The following is a 19,284-nucleotide window of genomic DNA, read 5'->3' on the forward strand; positions in this document are numbered from 1 at the left end:
ACTTTGACAAGGGCCAAATTGTGATAGCTAGATGACTGGGTCTGAGCATCTCCAAAATGGCACGTCTTGTGGGGTGTTCCTGGTATGCAGTGGTTAGTACCTACCAAAAGTGGTCCAAGGATCCAAAGGACAATCAGTCAACTGGCAACAGGGTCATGGGTGTTGAAGGCTCATTGAAGGATAGCCCATTTGGTCCAATCCCACAGAAGAGCTACTGTAGCACAAACTGCTGAAAAAGTTAATGCTGGCTAAAACAGAAAGATATCAGCATTAACTTTTTCAGCAGTTTGTGCTACAGTAGCTCTTCTATGGGATTGGACCAAATGGGCTAGCCTTCAATGAGCCTTCAACACCCATGACCCTGTCACCAGTTTACCAGTTGTCCTTTGGATTCTTGGACCACTTGTTTTTGTAGGTACTAACCACTGCAGACCGGGAACATCCCACAGGATGTGCCACTTTGGAGATGCTCAGACCCAATCATCTAGCCATCACAATTTGGCCCTTGTCAAAGTCGCTCAGATCCTTGGAAGCCCATTTTCCCTGTTTCCAACGCATCAACTTCGAGAACTGACTGTTCTCTTGTTGCCTGATATATCCCACCCCTTGATTGATTACCTCATTACAGCCATTGTAATGAGATAATCAATGTAATTCTCTTTACCTGTCAGTGTGTTTTCATTTTATGGTTGATCAGTGTATATATTTCAAGCCTACATCAGTGAATTTAGGTGAAATAAATGAAAGGTTAGCTCAGATACCTTTTATACAACAGTTCTGATTGTTCTGAACTTTTAGATCTGATTGGTCAGAAGATGTCGACTCATTTTTTCTATAACAGTATGGCTTGGACAGTAGCTATTGTTTCGATAGTGACAACATCAACAGGAACTTGGATCACATTCCCTCCATTCAAGTTTTCTAAAATATATAAATTCAATAATTGTAGCTGGATCAATTTCCTGGTATTTTTTCATGCGCAGTTTGAGCAGTTTATTGCTGGATCCAGCGATGTGGAAGGATCCTGAGAGTAGCCGTACTCTCTCGGGTCATCAGACAAGTCACCTGATCGAGGCTCAGTCCAATCACCTTCTCTCCATTTACCTCTAGGAGTTCATCTCCTATTCCCAAAAGGCTGGTGTAGATGTTCTCTGTGACATTGCCTCCCACTTGCTCCACATATATTCCTATGAAGAGAGAGTAACAAGTCCGTTTCATTAGTGCATAGTATACACGTGAACCAGTAAGGCAATGTTGCATTATGCTTCTCCTACATTACAAATATCTTGATTCAGACAGAAATGAAGAAAAACCATGATTTAAGTAATTAAAAATAAACTAGCTTAGCAAAAAGGTGTCTTCTTTATTGCCTTTTTTTAAATTTGTACACATTTTATGATGGGAACATTTACTAATGCAGAAGAGCAATACCAGAGTCCGGTCGACCTTTTCCTCTAGAGATGACAAAGCCGAAAGGCGCGTTGACTGGTCTAGTGAGCTCTAGCAACAAAGATCCATCAGAGAAAGTCTGGATAATTCGACCCATTGGACCTGAAACTTGAGATGCGTCCAAGTTTTCCATTCCCTTTTTAATGTGAAGATCCCTAAAAAAAAAAGCAGAGCTAAGTATACCTTTAACAAAAATAAAACACTGCATATTATTAGCCTTTGATTATCTGGAGTGTCCTCCATAAAAGTCCCTATGAATGAGTGCATTAATGTACACCTGTGGATTAAATTACCACTAGAACTAATATAAGAACCATGCTGTAAGATCCAGGAATTCAACAGTACTGTGGTAAGTACGATAGTACAGCTTTTGTATTCTTAACACATTAGCATTCCCAACAAACCTGGGTCCCAGAGTAAGTGGCAAATGAAGCTCTCCAAGAATAGTTGAGGACTCGTATTTCTTCTTTGGAGACTGGAGGCTCTGTACAGAAGAAACTTTATGCAGCTGAGCAAGATGAGACTCCTTGTGGGAATAAATGAAGAACAATGTTATTAAATTCTCAAAGACCAGTTTATTTACAGTAGTATATGAGATTTTGAGAAGATTTCCAATATACATAAGTAGCTATACTAACAGTATGGAGGACCTGAAGAGAGGGCGTTCTCTGCAATAGAGTTTGGCCTTTGTGAGTGGGGCTTGGAGAAGCTCTGGCTGTAGAGAGTGACAGTTGCTCCATGCTACTGGATCGGCTGCCCTTCACCATCTTTCCCATGCTATTCAGGCCCATGGCTGAGAAAAAACGGCGTAGGGAGAGCTTGGGCCGACCTTCCCGCTCCAATGTTCTCCTACTCTCAAAAATAATATTGGTTAATAATGATATCCATGATGCAGTATTGCATCAATTTTAGTTTAGTTTTGTCCGGGCACTGTCTGAACTGATCATCAAATCCTCAGTTAGGCGTAGGGAGAGCTTGGGCTGACCTTCCCGCTCCAATGTTCTCCTACTCTCAAAAATAATATTGGTTAATAATGATATCCATGATGCAGTATTGCATCAATTTTAGTTTAGTTTTGTCCGGGCACTGTCTGAACTGATCATCAAATCCTCAGTTTTTCTTTGGCTAAGCAGACACAAGGTACACCACCACTCTTGTCGGAGCAGTTGGGGGTTAGGTTAGGTGCCTTACTCAAGGGCACTTCAGCTAGTCCTGCTGGTTCAGAGAATCAAACCAGCGACCTTTTTGTCCCAAATCTGATTCTCTAACCATTAGGCCATGGCTTTCTCAAGCAGGATGGTTAAGGGCTGGGAAATGATCTGACTAATCTCTCAAATGTTGAAAGAAGCCTCCCAAACCTGCTAAGACTAAGCAAGATCTAGCATACTTTGATCCATCTATCCATGCATTATCTATGCCGCTTATCTGTCAGGGTCACGGGGGAAGCTGGAGCCAATCCCAGCTGACTTGGGACAAGAGGTGGGGTACACACAGGTTGCCAGTCTACTGCAGAGATAACACAGAGGTGAACAGCCATTCACACTCATTCACAAATATGGGCAATTTAGAGTAGCCAGTTAACCTATTCCACGTCTTTGGACTGCGGGAGGAAACCCATGCAGGAGAACATGCAAACTCCACACAGAAAGGCCGCAATCAGCCATGAAGTTTGAACCCAGAACCTTCTTGCAAACCACTGCACCACTGTGCTACCTGCATGCTTGGATCTGGACTAAATAAAGCTTCTTGTTACTTGGCCAGCGATATAAACCATATTCCACCATGGGATGAGTTGGTGATCTTCACTACAAAGTTTCCACTAAAATGTCTAGAGCAAGAAAACTGTGATCTAGCAATACAACTAACTTTCATTAGGATAAAAGAACTTACCGGGATGCAGCTAAATTTTCATCCCACTGTAATTCAGCTTTGCGATGTTCTGCTCTTAGACGTTCTGCTCTCAAGTCGTCAGTCTTTGACATGGCTGCACCTTGGGCAATCGGCCGACATTCTAGTGGATGAGATGCAGCACAGGTGGGATCTTCACTTGGTGAATGGGCTAGTGAATAAAGAGTGAAAAATTCATACTTGGTTCAGAAATATAAGCTCAATGGTATAATTATTTAAGCCATGTAATTAATGGGAATATGTCAAATATGTTAAGAACCCAAAAATAGGAGGACTAAGGCCATGAACAACAATGAAACACTACTGATATGCTTACCATCCACTGGTTCTACTGGAGTTACTGCAAGTGAAGAGTACCTGAGGGAGGATGGTTTGGTACAAAGAGTGAGTCCTGAGGAGACTTTTGAAACCTGAGAAGGTGCACCAAGGTCCTGAGGGGTAGCAACAGCATGGTGAGGACTTCTCTCCACCTCCTGAGCTGAAGAAAGGATCATCACCCCGTGTTGCTCTATTAGCCTGCCCTTGGACGCAGACTTCAAAGCTGATTTGATGGGTAATTGTATCCCAGCAGAATCCCTGTAATTTCTGGAACTTGTAGCTGTTGGTATAAAAGAATCAATAGCAAAAGTAACACCTCGTGTAGGTTTAGAACGAGGCCCAGCCACTTCCTCCAGACTGGATCTGGTCCTAGAATTCCGTCGTTGTGCTAAAAGATCTTGACCACGAGCATAAGGGCCGTGACTCGCCTCAAGTCTGTTTTCCCCTTTTCGACTCCTCCTGCGGAGCTTGCCAAAAGCTGATACTCTCTCTCCAACATCACTTGGTCCTGCAGCCTCGACATTCTCATCCAGGCTGGAGCTTCCAGCCAACATAGTGCCTTCTAAAAGATTTGGTTTAATAAGTTGATGACTTGATTGAACAGAAGTGACCCACTGATTACCCGAGTTTCTCTGTCCCTCTGTATTTTGTCTAGAGTCTTTGAGATAACTGGGTGTCAGGATGCTCCCGCAGGCCTCACATTTCCTGGGTTCATCCTTGCACAACACAGTCTCCAGAGAGGGATCTCCTTGATTAGTCAGAATGGCCAGAGGGATTCCTACACTACCCTGACTTGATCCTAAACCTTTACCCCCTTGTGAGACTGTAAGAGGCAGTTGTGGCTTTGGTTGCTGGTTGGATAGTGAACTGTCTGTCAACACCAGCCCACGCTTACAAAATCTATCTAGGTAGCAATGCTCTGCCTCTTTCTTTGACTCATCATCAAAATGGACATGGCTGAGTGATTGACCGTGCCTCCGCAAATGAGCACCACGCTCATTGTTCCTGCCTTGGACATCGTGTTGCTGGTCAGGTAGAGGTACTTTCTGCTCAGTAGTAATATTATGCTTTGGTAACAACTCCCTAAAGGTGAAGAGGAGAAACCAGAGAATTGGTTGTAGGGTCTTGACAGTTTTGTCTAAAGTATTTCTCAAACAAAATCGCATGATTTTTTAGTGACACAAGAACCATACTAGTTGAGTCAGTGATGGGTGGCTCAATGGTTAATTGCTGTGTGACTAATCAGAACTTTGCAGCTTCAAGCCCAAGCACTGACTTATGACAGAACTGATTTGATTTTAATATGAGGAACTTAACAGAAAAGTGCACCTAACAAAGTGTGAATAGAATATAACCAAATAACAGCGTTATAATGTATTTTAGAACAAAATTAAAATTAATTTTTTTATATTCCCTTGAATTATTCACCAAAATATGTGATCAACTGTTTCTAATTATTCTTTCACACCAAGAACCAAGCTGTACAAATTGATTGTGTTAAATGCTAGCTCATGGAATTATTGCTAACCTGTTGGCCTTTTCAATTTTAATGGCATAATTAGTTATGCCATTAAATTTGAGCCACTAGCGCAACAAGAAGCAAAAGCAGGCAAGTTCTAACATTCTTTTTCATTGTTTATTTGCTGCTTTTTTATGTTAGACCAGGTCTATCAAGCTCAAGCCAACCACCCTGTGATGCAAAATAGATAAGGAAAACTGTTTTTTTGTTATAGTTTTTACACTACTCATGCAAAGAAAATTATATTTCAAAGTGAATGCATGTGTGTGAAGTCATGAACTTGACCCCATGGAGATCTGTGGCCATTTTGGGATGAAATGTACCACCCCGTCACATACCACCCCTTCACATACTTTATTGTGATGGGGTGGTAAGGGTATGACTTTAAACTGTAACCGGTGGTGAGTCTCGGGTCCAGGAGAACTTGAGTATTGGGGAAAGTGAAGTTACCCCTTAATCACCATTGCACTCAGGTCCGCTCTGACCCGGAGTGGTAGCACCTTCCTGGGTTCCAGCTATGGGTTAAATAGTACATCACCAACAAGGTGCTGGCAGCAGGGCGTTTTTCAGTGCAATGTGGCAGATGAACCCAACAGGGTCAGTGGCACACCACCAGATGGCACATGGGAAGAGCCACTCAAATGGCCAACGGATGGCATCACTCGGCAAGTCAGTTGTCATTTTCCTAGGTCTCACAAGAACAATATCATGTGGCCGAGATATGATCATTTTGATGTCCTGAAGGTTGCTTTTTTTCTGTTTTGGGACCATTTTTGTCCCTCTTGAGGTAAACAGTATGGCCCTACGGAAACAGTCGAACGTGAGGAGCTTTAACTAATTAGCATAACTATGGAACTGTGTCACACTAAGATGGCAATGCACGGAAAACATCGTGACTCTGCATCGACCTTGGAGAGTATTGAGTCGCAGGGATGTAATTTCTGGCTGATGTTCGTGAATAGATCCATGACACAAAAGACAAATATATCTTTCTATGCATTCTAAGATAGCTACAGTAAGTGCTAGCTAGAATGATTTAGTTATCTGTCCAGGAAAACGACATGTTGTCTAACCTTGGTATATCTTGCAGTTGCACTCACTAGGCAGGCTTTCCTTTTCTTTTCTGCTGGCAGGAGAGCAGAGTCTGCCATGTTTGCCCATGCCAACTTGTTTTGGTTAAAAGTAGGTCAAATACGCCCCACGGTGGTCACGTGATATTGTTGCTCGCTTGCTTCGGCAATCTCCAAAATCGTAAAATGTGGGACACTTTTTTATCTCAGCAAAACTTTTACACACAGGATACATGGTGTGTGTGTGCAGCAGCAAAACATCTCGAAACTCCAACAGCTATAGAAATAGAACATTTTGCCCAGAATTCAACTTTGCAGTCAGAACCTTTAAGTAGATTTACTAGTTTATACTTTTCAGCTTGAACTGGAGTGAAGAATTTGATGCTGTATTGACACTTTTACTTGTCCTAACATTCAGGTTTCTTTTGTCCAAATTCAAAATTTGCATTAAAACAGGTGGATACTGTGACTCCTCTAAGGACTAGTAAATAAAAGGAAGGAAAGGGCTAGGTCAAAGGACATGGTCACTTACAAGACTTCTCTCTGAGTGGCTTGAGATCCATAGTAAATATTTTGGTTTTGAGAACGAGCCTTTAATCTAGCTCTCTCCAGCAAACGCTTCGCCTGCTCATGACGTGGGCTGAGAGTCAAGTCAGATCTATAGACATACAACAGGTAAGAAGGTAAAATAAATAAATCTTATTGTCATTCATTGAATGATGTTTACAATGTTAATATTTAAATATGCCAAGTAATAACTGCTGACAAACCAATTCAATTTAATATAACATTTAAAACCACGTCAAAAAAACCAACAACATTTAAAATCAACTATCACTCCTTTCTCTTGCAAGAACTGGGGGGGGGGGGGGGTTGGTTCTGTTTGTACTCCCTTTATGCTTTCATGCTACCTGTATAAAATCCACATTTCTCGCATCAGTGTTCTCACAGCCAGAGCACAAATGTAGAGCAGATTAAGGGTTTGAGTATAAAGCATACAACCCCGATTCCAAAAAAGTTGGGACAAAGTACAAATTGTAAATAAAAACGGAATGCAATAATTTACAAATCTCAAAAACTGATATTCTATTCACAATAGAACATAGACAACATATCAAATGTCGAAAGTGAGACATTTTGAAATTTTATGCCAAATATTGGCTCATTTGAAATTTCATGACAGCAACACATCTCAAAAAAGTTGGGACGGGGCAATAAGAGGCTGAAAAAGTTAAAGGTACAAAAAAGGAACAGCTGAAGGACCAAATTGCAACTCATTAGGTCAATTGGCAATAGGTCATTAACATGACTGGGTATAAAAAGAGCATCTTGGAGTGGCAGCGGCTCTCAGAAGTAAAGATGGGAAGAGGATCACCAATCCCCCTAATTCTGCGCCGACAAATAGTGGAGCAATATCAGAAAGGAGTTCGACAGTGTAAAATTACAAAGAGTTTGAACATATCATCATCTACAGTGCATAATATCATCAAAAGATTCCGAGAATCTGGAAGAATCTCTGTGTGTAAGGGTCAAGGCCGGAAAACCATACTGGGTGCCCGTGATCTTCGGGCCCTTAGACGGCACTGCATCACATACAGGCATGCTTCTGTATTGGAAATCACAAAATGGGCTCAGGAATATTTCCAGAGAACATTATCTGTGAACACAATTCACCGTGCCATCCGCCGTTGCCAGCTAAAACTCTATAGTTCAAAGAAGAAGCCGTATCTAAACATGATCCAGAAGCGCAGACGTCTTCTCTGGGCCAAGGCTCATTTAAAATGGACTGTGGCAAAGTGGAAAACTGTTCTGTGGTCAGACGAATCAAAATTTGAAGTTCTTTATGGAAATCAGGGACGCCGTGTCATTCGGACTAAAGAGGAGAAGGACGACCCAAGTTGTTATCAGCACTCAGTTCAGAAGCCTGCATCTCTGATGGTATGGGGTTGCATTAGTGCATGTGGCATGGGCAGCTTACACATCTGGAAAGACACCATCAATGCTGAAAGGTATATCCAGGTTCTAGAGCAACATATGCTCCCATCCAGACGACGTCTCTTTCAGGGAAGACCTTGCATTTTCCAACATGACAATGGCAAACCACATACGGCATCAATTACAGCATCATGGCTGCGTAGAAGAAGGGTCCGGGTACTGAACTGGCCAGCCTGCAGTCCAGATCTTTCACCCATAGAAAACATTTGGCACATCATAAAACAGAAGATACGACAAAAAAGACCTAAGACAGTTGAGCAACTAGAATCCTACATTAGACAAGAATGGGTTAACATTCCTATCCCTAAACTTGAGCAACTTGTCTCCTCAGTCCCCAGACGTTTACAGACTGTTGTAAAGAGAAAAGGGGATGTCTCACAGTGGTAAACATGGCCTTGTCCCAACTTTTTTGAGATGTGTTGTTATCATGAAATTTAAAATCACCTAATTTTTCTCTTTAAATGATACATTTTCTCAGTTTAAACATTTGATATGTCATCTATGTTCTATTCTGAATAAAATATGGAATTTTGAAACTTCCACATCATTGCATTCCGTTTTTATTTACAATTTGTACTTTGTCCCAACTTTTTTGGAATCGGGGTTGTACATATAGGCAGAGACCACACCCCATTATGCAGTTCATAAAGCTGCTTAAATGTAATCTGTTCCAGGTCTGTGCGTGGGAGAAGAGAGATTAATCAAATACATGTGAATATCTACAAGAAAGTTTTTTCTTTACCTAAATTTAAATTCCGATCCGAAGATGATTGCTGTGTCCCAGTCAGCCTCTTTATAAGCTGGAGGTAAACCTTTACAAGGAGACGAAAATAAACAAAGACGTCATGAAGCAAAACATGCTCTAAAACAGAGTGCATGCTTTAATTCCAACGATCCTCTGACGTTTTCCTAATTACTGTACAAGATACATTTACAACATTTAAACTTAAATACTCAAATCACTAAAAAGACTTCACATGTTCTCCATGTCTACATGAGTTTCCTTCATGCCCTCCAGCTTCCTCCAACCTCAAAAAAACATCAAAAACACAAGTGGTGTGGCAACCAGGCTTGTAGTACTCGAGTCCAGTACTCAGACTCAAGTCCGACTCGTGCCCTAATTTTAAGGACTTGTGATTTGACTTGGACTTGAGCACTGATGACTCAGACTTGGACTCGGACTCGTGCATTAACTGCATTTGGACTCATACTAAATTGGAGACGAGGACTTGGATTTTTTCTTTATTTTTTGTAACATGCCATAATAAGTTGGCATAAGATATTGATATATACATTAATTTTCATACTAATTTCATGCAAGAGAATGCACATTCACCTGTTCATACATCATGTTCAGGAACAAACAAACATTAATGGCGCTAAAATGCCTGGAGAGAATGCCTCTAGGATTGTCCGCTTTGCTTATACAGAGTTCTCATGCAGTGGGAAAAAATGCACTGCTTTGTGTTCTATATGTAGAAGAACTATCGAGGAAACGACAGGGACAACCTCGAACTTCAATTGTCATTTGGCAAGACTCCACCCAGAGAAGGAAGTGACACGCTATGTTCATTGCTCTGTTGATAGTGGGCGGGACTTGCTTGCTGAGCGATGAACTAGCTAGTGTTAACCCTCTCATGTTATTTGCCCTGTTGATAGTGGGCGGGGCTTGCTGAGTGATGAACAAGCTTTTTATCTGTAGCCTATTAACTAAAATGGGGCAGTCAAGCAGTAACATTAGTCCAACACAGTAGCAGAGATGGTTTCACATAAAGGCAGCGACAGCCACCATCAAATGGTGCAGTTGGAGTCTTGTTCTCTGACCCGACTCGGACTCAACTCGAAATTTTCTTTAATGACTTGGACTTGAACACTGGGGACTCGAGACTGGACCCAGACTCGAGGTTTAGTGACTCGACTACAACACTGGTAACAACTCTAATTTGCTCCTCGGTATGAATGAGTGTGTGAGAAGTGAGTCTGCGTTATATGTTATCTAGATGTCATAAAAGTAAGTAATTATGTGTTTCTCCAAGTCAAATTTAACAGACAACTGCCCAAAACACACAAGCTCCATGACTGCCACTAAAGGTTTGCGTTTCAGGATGGTCAGTTATTTTTGTGGCAGATGAAGGAAACAAGGATTTGTGAAGAATGAGCGAGTAATGAGTGAGTGTCTACACCTTTACTGATTTATGCTAAATGATGTATGGGCTAAACACTGGAAAGAGAGAGAAAAAGAAAGCAGGCCTCGAGCTTTACTTTAAACAGAACTAAGATAGCAAAGTGCATTGTGTGCTCATCTCATCTCATTATCTCTAGCCGCTTTATCCTGTTCTACAGGGTCGCAGGCAAGCTGGAGCCTATCCCAGCTGACTACGAGCGAAAGGCGGGGTACACCCTGGACAAGTCGCCAGGTCATCACAGGGCTGACACATAGACAACCATTCACACTCACACCTACGGTCAATTTAGAGTCGCCAGTTAACCTAACCTGCATGTCTTTGGACTGTGGGGGAAACCGGAGCACCCAGAGGAAACCCACGCGGACACGGGGAGAACATGCAAACTCCGCACAGAAAGGCCCTCGCCGGCCACGGGGCTCGAACCCGGACCTTCTTGCTGTGAGGCGACAGCGCTAACCACTACACCACCGTGCCGCCCCACATTGTGTGCTGTAAATTTATATTGGTGAAGTGATCTATGTTGGCAAAAGAAGGGCTGAAAAGCACCAGAGTAAAAATAAAAAATCCAATATATCGAAAGGGCTAAGTCAAAAGAGCATGGCAGCAAGTGTCAGATACCAGAATACAAAAGCAACAACAAGACTATGCAGTGTGTCCATGACTGCATGTGCTTTATACTAGTCTGGCTAATGCGACTTCAAAGCTCTGCGAGCATTTGGTCTGGCAAAGATATTAAGCCCAACCGTTTCCCAAAGGCGTGGTTGACCCGCCTCCCTGAAATGCCTCAGTTTGCTACTGGTCGAAGCTAGAAAAGGCTGTGACGAAGCTTAAACCAATCACATCACTCTTTCCTCTGACATATGTAACGCGACGGAAACTGCTTGAGTAACAGGAAGAAGATAAATACCTCCAGGGCTGCTCTTTGCTCTGTTTTCAATGAGAACTTCCCGTTGAATGCTTTCAGTACAGCATCTACCGCTGTGTCAAAGGCTTGCCGCTGCTCCATGTTCGTAATGTTTCTAGTGAATGAAGCGCTTCCGGCATAGATTCTGTAAACAATCTATGGCTTCCGGTCGCAGTTCTACTACGTCACTGCCTTGAACATGCCTCTACCCAGGGCCGTTGGAGATGCTCAAAGTTGATTGGCTCCCGATTTTTCGGGAGCTTGGAAGAGCTGGAGATAGCTTGCCTTGCCAGACTAAGCTCGCAACAGGCCCTCATGTTGCGTCACACTTAGGATGGGCGGGCCCAGGCTAGCTTTATACAGCCTATGAACAGGACGTGATTCAGGGAGGGGGACGTAATGCAAGGTTACGGGCAAGCTGGAGCCTATCCCAGCTGACTATGGGCGAGATGCAGGGTACACCCTGAACAAGTCGCCAGATCATCGCAGGGCTGACACATAGAGACAAACAACCATTCACACTCACATTCACACCTATGGTCAATTTAGCCACCAATTAGCCTAACCTGCATGTCTTTAGACAGTGGGAGAAACCGGTGCACCCGGAGGAAACCCATGTATACACGGGGAGAACATGCAAACTCCACACAGAAAGGTCCCTGTCGGCCACTGGGCTCGAACCCAGAACCTTCTTGCTGTGAGGCAACAGTGCTAACCACTTGGAGGTGTAATGTCCCTAGCAAAGGTGACACTCATTCCCCTTCGCTGGGATTACCCTTTGAAGCATTTGCGGGATGAGACTCCAAGACACACCTTCAATCAGGCGAGAGAAATAAAAACAAGTTTAAAAAATTAAAACCCTATCGTCTAATCTTTTCAGTGCTACTTAGAACAGAGACACAATTTTAGCTTCACTGCTTATATTACAATCAAATTGGCCTATTCTACATATCAGTAAATTTAATAATAATATCCCCCTGGGATCACAGCTTGCCTGATTGTCCTGCTGTGATAAACCTGTTTGTTTTGTGCAGGACTATTATTTTACTGTTATAGTACTGTGTGCTAAACCTTGCAAACACTGTCTTTCTGCAAGTTACACAACACTTCAGAAAGGATGGCAGATTTCAGCCTCAGGTTTCATCACCCGGTATTAAAACGTTATTATCCTCTTGTTATAGTCCTCTTGCTCCCAGCCCCCAACATCTGTAATCTCATAAAGGAATGGTGCCATCTGCTCACAGATCATCAACACTGTCCTGCTGCAGTGTGTGCTGACTTTGAGATTCCACAAACTATTAAGATATTGCTGTGTAAACCAGTACAACTGACCACAAAGTCACTAAGACAGCAAAGGATCTCACCTTTGTTTGTCAGTGGAAGCTGATCCTGTCCTTCTGTAAGCATGGCTGAAGTGGTCTTGATGGTTTGGGCTTTCTCTGTCTCTGGTTTCATTATTTTGTATCCTCCTTGACAACTTAGAATGTCTGGAATATCTTTTTTCCCGGGTTCATCTGGCAGAATTTGTTCCTTTTGGAAAGTGCTCTCCAAGCTGTCCAGTCCCTGCAACTCTTTTTGTACCACAGTCCCTCTGACTCTAAGCTTCGGCTCCTCCTCCTTGCCAGCATGTACCATATTCTTCATGGTTACTGGGAAAAAATTGACCTCAGTGTTTGAAACAAGGGTCTCTGGTCCGGCCACTTTCCAAAAACTTTGCGACGGTGTCCAATATCTTGAAGAACTTGGCTTTGACTGAAGGGTGCCACCATCTCTACTTGTTGAGCAATTCTCCATTCTTGATCCTTCTCCAAGGCCACAGTCAAGACTGTGAATTGAGTCTCCTTCGTTTTCCCATTTATTTTCCTTTAGGTGGCTTGCAGTTGAGAGGCTGTGTGCTTCAGAAACCTCATCAGCACTGCTGCTCCATTTGAATATCTTGACTTCTGGGATTCTCATAGATGATTGTTCCTTATCTGATTTCTTATGCAAAGGTTCTGATGGACCTTCAAGCGGAACATTGTGTGTCTCTCTCCCTTTAGACTGCCTCTGTGATATTTCCTTGAATTTTGACTGTAAGGCAGATACAGCTGAGCCTGAAGAAGAATTACAGGAGCCATCAGAGCCAGGAGAAGATTGAACTCTGTGAACCAACATCTGTGAGCCAGCATTTTTTATTTCAGCATTCGCGTCCATGTCACTGCTTTGTAGTGCTCGATCAGTGAAGTCGTCTTTTCCTTCTGCTTCTTTCATTAGCAGTGGCAGACCCTACAAAGGAAAAAAAAAGGGGGAATAAAACTTTAGCCGAGCTGCTTCAGAGATTCCTCTTTTCACACACTACATTCGATAATGTGCTTCCAAAATAAGAATGGTTTCATGTTGCTCAATTATGAACCTTGTAGCAGGAGCTATGTAGAGATTTCACAAGCAATCTAAATCACACCGGAACCATGGATGAGCTTGAATAGATGAAAAATTTCAGTATTTGTTTTACATTACATTAATGGCATTTAGCAGACGCTCTTATCCAGAGTGATATATGACATACTCAGAGCAGCCTGGGGAGCAGTTGGGGGTTAGGTGCCTTGCTGAAGGGCATTTCAGCCATTCCTGCTGGTCCAGGGAATCAAACCGGTTACCTTTTGGTCCCAAAGCTGCTTCTCTAACCATTAAGCTATGGCTTCCCGTTGTTTTATTCCATATTATTTATCGGAACTCAAACTTATCTTAGCTAAGGCAAGGCAAGTTTAGTTATATAGCGCATTTCATACACAGTGGCAGTTCAATGTGCTTTACAGAGGTAAAAGCAAAACAGTAAACAATAGAAAATAAAATTTACATAAAATAAAGGCGGAAGAAGAGAGAAAAAAAGAAGAATTAAACAATAGTATAAATAAAATAATAAAATGAAGTAAAAAAAACCAGCAGAATAAAATAGAATAAAAGTTAAGTAAAGTTTAAAACATGCAGAGACTGTAAAAGTTAAGAAAGTTTAAAACATGTAAAGATGATATTTATCAGTTAGCAGAAAGCATCTAAGAACAGCTTGGTCTTTAGTCTAGATTTGAAGCTGCCAACAGCAGGAGCATTTTTGATGTCCCCTGGGAGTTGGTTCCATAGCTGTACTGCATAGTAGCTAAAAGCTGTTTCACCACACTTTGCTTTAACAACAGGTTTTACCAGTAAATTTTGCTGCTGCGATCTGGTAGATCTGATTGGGTTAGGCCGCTGCAACATATCAGAGAGGTAATTGGGCCCTGTACCATTTAGAGATTTGTACACCAGTAGCAATGCTTTAAAGTCAATTCTGTAGCTTACTGGAAGCCAGTGAAGGGACCTTAGAATTGGAGTAATGTGCTCTGTTCTTTTTGTTCGTGTGAGAACCCTCGCCGCTGCATTTTGAACCAGCTGAAGTCGTTTGATGGTCTTTTTTTGGCAGGCCTGTGAAAAGGCCATTGCAGTAATCAACCCTACTAGAGATGAAGGCATGTATAAGTTTTTCCAGATCATTTTTTGACACAAGTCCTCTTAGTTTGGAAATGTTTTTTAGGTGATAAAATGCCGTTTTAGTGATTGCTTTCATGTGACTGTCAAAGTTTAGCTCGCTGTCAATGAAAACACCAAAATTTTTAACCATATCTTTTGTTTTAATCCCCTTTTTGTCAAGAATAGTGGTAATCCTGAGTCTTTCATCTTTTTTCCCCAAATAGAATTACTTCTGTTTTATCTGTGTTCAGCTGAAGAAAATTTTGTGACATCCAGTTGTTGATTTGGTTGATACACTGGTAGAGACATTCAAGGGGGGCATAATCATTAGGTGATAGAGCAAAATAAATTTGGGTGTCATCTGCATAGCAGTGATACAAAATTGAGTTGTTCTTGATAATTTGTCCAAGTGGGAGCATATAAAGGTTGAATAGTAATGGTCCAAGGATCGACCCCTGGGGGACACCACAGGTCAAGGACATTGATGTTGAGGTACAATTTCCCATGGTATCAAAGAAGCTTCTATCTTAACCAATTGATAACTTTACCAGTCAACCCAACCCAGTGTTCAAGTCGATATAGCAGTATGTTGTGATCAACAGTATCAAAAGCTGCACTGAGGTCCAGTAACACCAGGACCGATGTTTTGCCTGCATCATTATTAAGCTAAGCATTATTAAGCTATGCACTTAGCTATAAATAGTCATTCACTTAGCAGCTTCTTTTTTGAATTTAGTGTAACAAAAAAAATTCAGCTTGAAATGTTACCAAGAAACCACAAAGTGCAAAACGCAGCTGTCCTGAAGACTTTTCCCATGACAGAAAACTTACTGATAGTTACAAAGCGCAAACACTAGAGACGCCTTCCAAAATCCTTAAATAATCTGTGCCTATAATCTCTCATGTAACCTTTCATGAATTTTATGAAACATATAACAGTATACACAACTGTATATCAGAAACTTGAAAACTGCACTTCAAAGTTGACAAAGGCATAAGTCAACTTTACAATGCATGTTCATAATCTCAACATTTCATATATGTCTAACGTCATCAGAACAGAATCGTTTACCTTTGTGCATTTGCTGAATTGTATTTTGCAGCTCCTCCACCATAGTTTATGGAGTTAAAGCATTATTTCGTCCTGCCTCTCTGTACATATTTAGAATTTACATACAGTATATGACTCCTAAAGAGACCAAGTGCATGTCTCAATCCTGGCCACATCCAGCTGTACTGATAGATTAAAACCCTCCTTATCTTCATACATGTCGACTCTCGCTCAGTATTCATGATTGGTCTGCTAATCCCTGCAGAAATCGGACGGATTAGAACAAAATGGGAGGTAAAAGCCTGCTTTAATGCCTTGGACACCAACTTTATTGCGTAAATTGGTGCATCCCATTCATGATGTCATTTAAATCTGACAGTAGGTATTAATTAATTTAGATGCCTTTTGGAGAATGGTGCTGCTCAGAGTGCAAATCCATTTGACCTGGGATTTAAGTCAAGCTCCAGTAAATGTTCGATAGATGAATCAAAAACAAAAGCTAAAAAAAAACCTGGAATTGAAATGAACATTTGGGGGAGAAAATAATGGCGGACAGAATGCTCTATGCTTTTTTATAAATGTACTTTAAAAGGTGTTATGTGTAAAAATTTTAGTTTGATACATTAAAAGATATTAAATTATCAACAGAACGTGAAGAAATAAGTTTCGATGTTATGTCAAAAAGAAGTCTGTGTCTCACGTTGCAGAGACATCTACTGAAGCTAAATAATCCAGGCAGTGAAAAATAGATTTGTGGTTACAATTTTATGTGATGGCGGCACGGTGGTGTAGTGGTTAGCGCTGTCGCCTCACAATAAGAAGGTCCGGGTTCGAGCCCCGTGGCCGGCGAGGGCCTTTCTGTGCGGAGTTTGCATGTTCTCCCCGTGTCCGCGTGGGTTTCCTCCGGGTGCTCCGGTTTCCCCCACAGTCCAAAGACATGCAGGTTAGGTTAACTGGTGACTCTAAATTGACCGTAGGTGTGAATGTGAATGGTTGTCTGTGTCTATGTGTCAGCCCTGTGATGACCTGGCGACTTGTCCAGGGTGTACCCCGCCTTTCGCCCGTAGTCAGCTGGGATAGGCTCCAGCTTGCCTGCGACCCTGTAGAAGGATAAAGCGGCTAGAGATAATGAGATGAGATGAGAATTTTATGTGATGGTATGTGTTAGTATGTTGTATTTTTGGACAAGGGAAAAGAGAAAGAAAAGTCAGCCTACTAGGAAAAAATTAATCGCAATGCCAGGCAATGCTATTTGGACAAACCAATCACAAAACAACAGCCAAAGACTGGATTATAGACTCTCCATTCGCATATCCGGACACTGTAAACTATCTTGTTTTTTGACTGAGTGCATACATTTTGTGTGAGTTTAAAAGTTACAAATAACTAGAAGTTCATGAACAGTTTTGCAGTGGCTGGGTGCAAGATCTGCTAATGCTAATTCACAAGCTGGCAAACTGCAATTGTACAGTCATACTGGCACTCCTCTTTTTGGCCCAATTATTAAACAAAACACCCCAACTTTCTGGTGATATACTGCCCCCTATTTGTTTGGAATGTGGAGTATGAATTTGCCAGATGACCAATTTGTACACATAGCACCTTCAAGTCATTACGCCTCGGTTTTGAAGAATGCCTGCATGTAGCGATTTGTGATTTCATTCATGTTTTATTAAAATGGTGGCACGTTTCTTGTGGTAGCTCTTCCCATAGCCACTGACGACAGTGAATCCAACTTTAGGACCAACAATTTTAAGGTGCCATACCAGTCTTTTTTGGTTGACATGCTAAGGCCATGGCTTAACCTATTGCTTTTTTTTAAATCATGTTCTACGTAGCATCCAGGTAAGGAATAAAATTAATCTGACTTATGTGCCTTTAATCAACATCTGATAATAACTGATTTTAAAAAATTATGAAAATAAAGGTAGTGTGATATTTCATACTTGGTACGACCAGCAGATGGTGCTGCACGTGTGTGTGTGTGTGTGTGTGTGTGTGTGTGTGTGTGTGTGTGTGTGTGTGTGTACTTGTACTTGCTACATACTGAGGACTGGAATATGTTTTTACCAACAGTTAAGACATTTTTGGGAAGTGAAGACATTTTGGCTGGTCCTCACTTCTTCAAAGGCCTATTAGAGGATTAAGACTTAGTTTTAGGGTTCAGGTTAGAATGAGGTTTAGGTTAGGGTTTAATGTAAGGGTTGGGGTTAGGCATTTAGCTGTGATGGTGAAGGTTCGGGTAAGGGGCTAGGGAGTGTATTATGTCAATGAGTCCCCACAAAGCTAGAGGTACAAGTGTTTGTGTGTGTGTGTGTGTGTGTGTGTGTGTGTGTGTGTGTGTGTGTGTGTGTACACCTACTTGTACTTGTTACATATTTATGAACGGAAATACATTTTTTTTAAACCAACAGTTAGGACATTTTTGGGAAGTGAGGACATTTTGGCTGGTCCTCACTTCTTCAAAGGCCTATTTAAGGGTTAAGACTTAGTTTTAGGGTTCAGGTTAGAATTAGGTTAAGGTTTAACGTAAAGGTTGGGGTTAGGCATTTAGTTGTGATGGTGTGAAGGTTCGGGTAAGGGGCTAGGGAGTGTATTATGTCAGTGAGTCCCCACAAAGCTAGAGGTACAAGAATGTGTGTGTGTGTGTGTGTGTGTGTGTATACATACCTACTTGTTACGTATTTATGACCCGAATACATTTATTTTTTAGCAACAGTTAGGACATTTTTTGGGAAGTGAGGACATTTTTGCTGGTCCTCACTTCTTCAAAGGCCTATTTGAGAGTTAAGATTTAGTTTTAGGGTTCAGGTTAGAATGAGGTTTAGGTTAGGGTTTAATGTAAGGGTTGGGGTTAGGCATTTAGTTGTGATGGTGTGAAGGTTCGGGTAAGGGGCTAGGGAGTGTATTATGTCAGTGAGTCCCCACAAAGCTAGAGGTACAAAAATGTGTGTGTGTATACATACCTACTTGTTACGTATTTATGACCCGAATACATTTATTTTTTAACAACAGTTAGGACATTTTTGGGAAGTGAGGACATTTTGGTTGGTCCTCACTTCTTCAAAGGCCTATTTAAGGGTTAAGACTTAGTTTTAGGGTTCAGGTTAGAATTAGGTTAAGGTTTAACGTAAAGGTTGGGGTTAGGCATTTAGTTGTGATGGTGTGAAGGTTCGGGTAAGGGGCTAGGGAGTGTATTATGTCAGTGAGTCCCCACAAAGCTAGAGGTACAAGAATGTGTGTGTGTGTATACATACCTACTTGTTACGTATTTATGACCCGAATACATTTATTTTTTAGCAACAGTTAGGACATTTTTTGGGAAGTGAGGACATTTTGGTTGGTCCTCACTTCTTCAAAGGCCTATTTAAGGGTTAAGACTTAGTTTTAGGGTTCAGGTT

Source organism: Neoarius graeffei, chromosome 1 (assembly GCF_027579695.1).
Source record: "Neoarius graeffei isolate fNeoGra1 chromosome 1, fNeoGra1.pri, whole genome shotgun sequence".
NCBI lineage: Eukaryota > Metazoa > Chordata > Actinopteri > Siluriformes > Ariidae > Neoarius > Neoarius graeffei.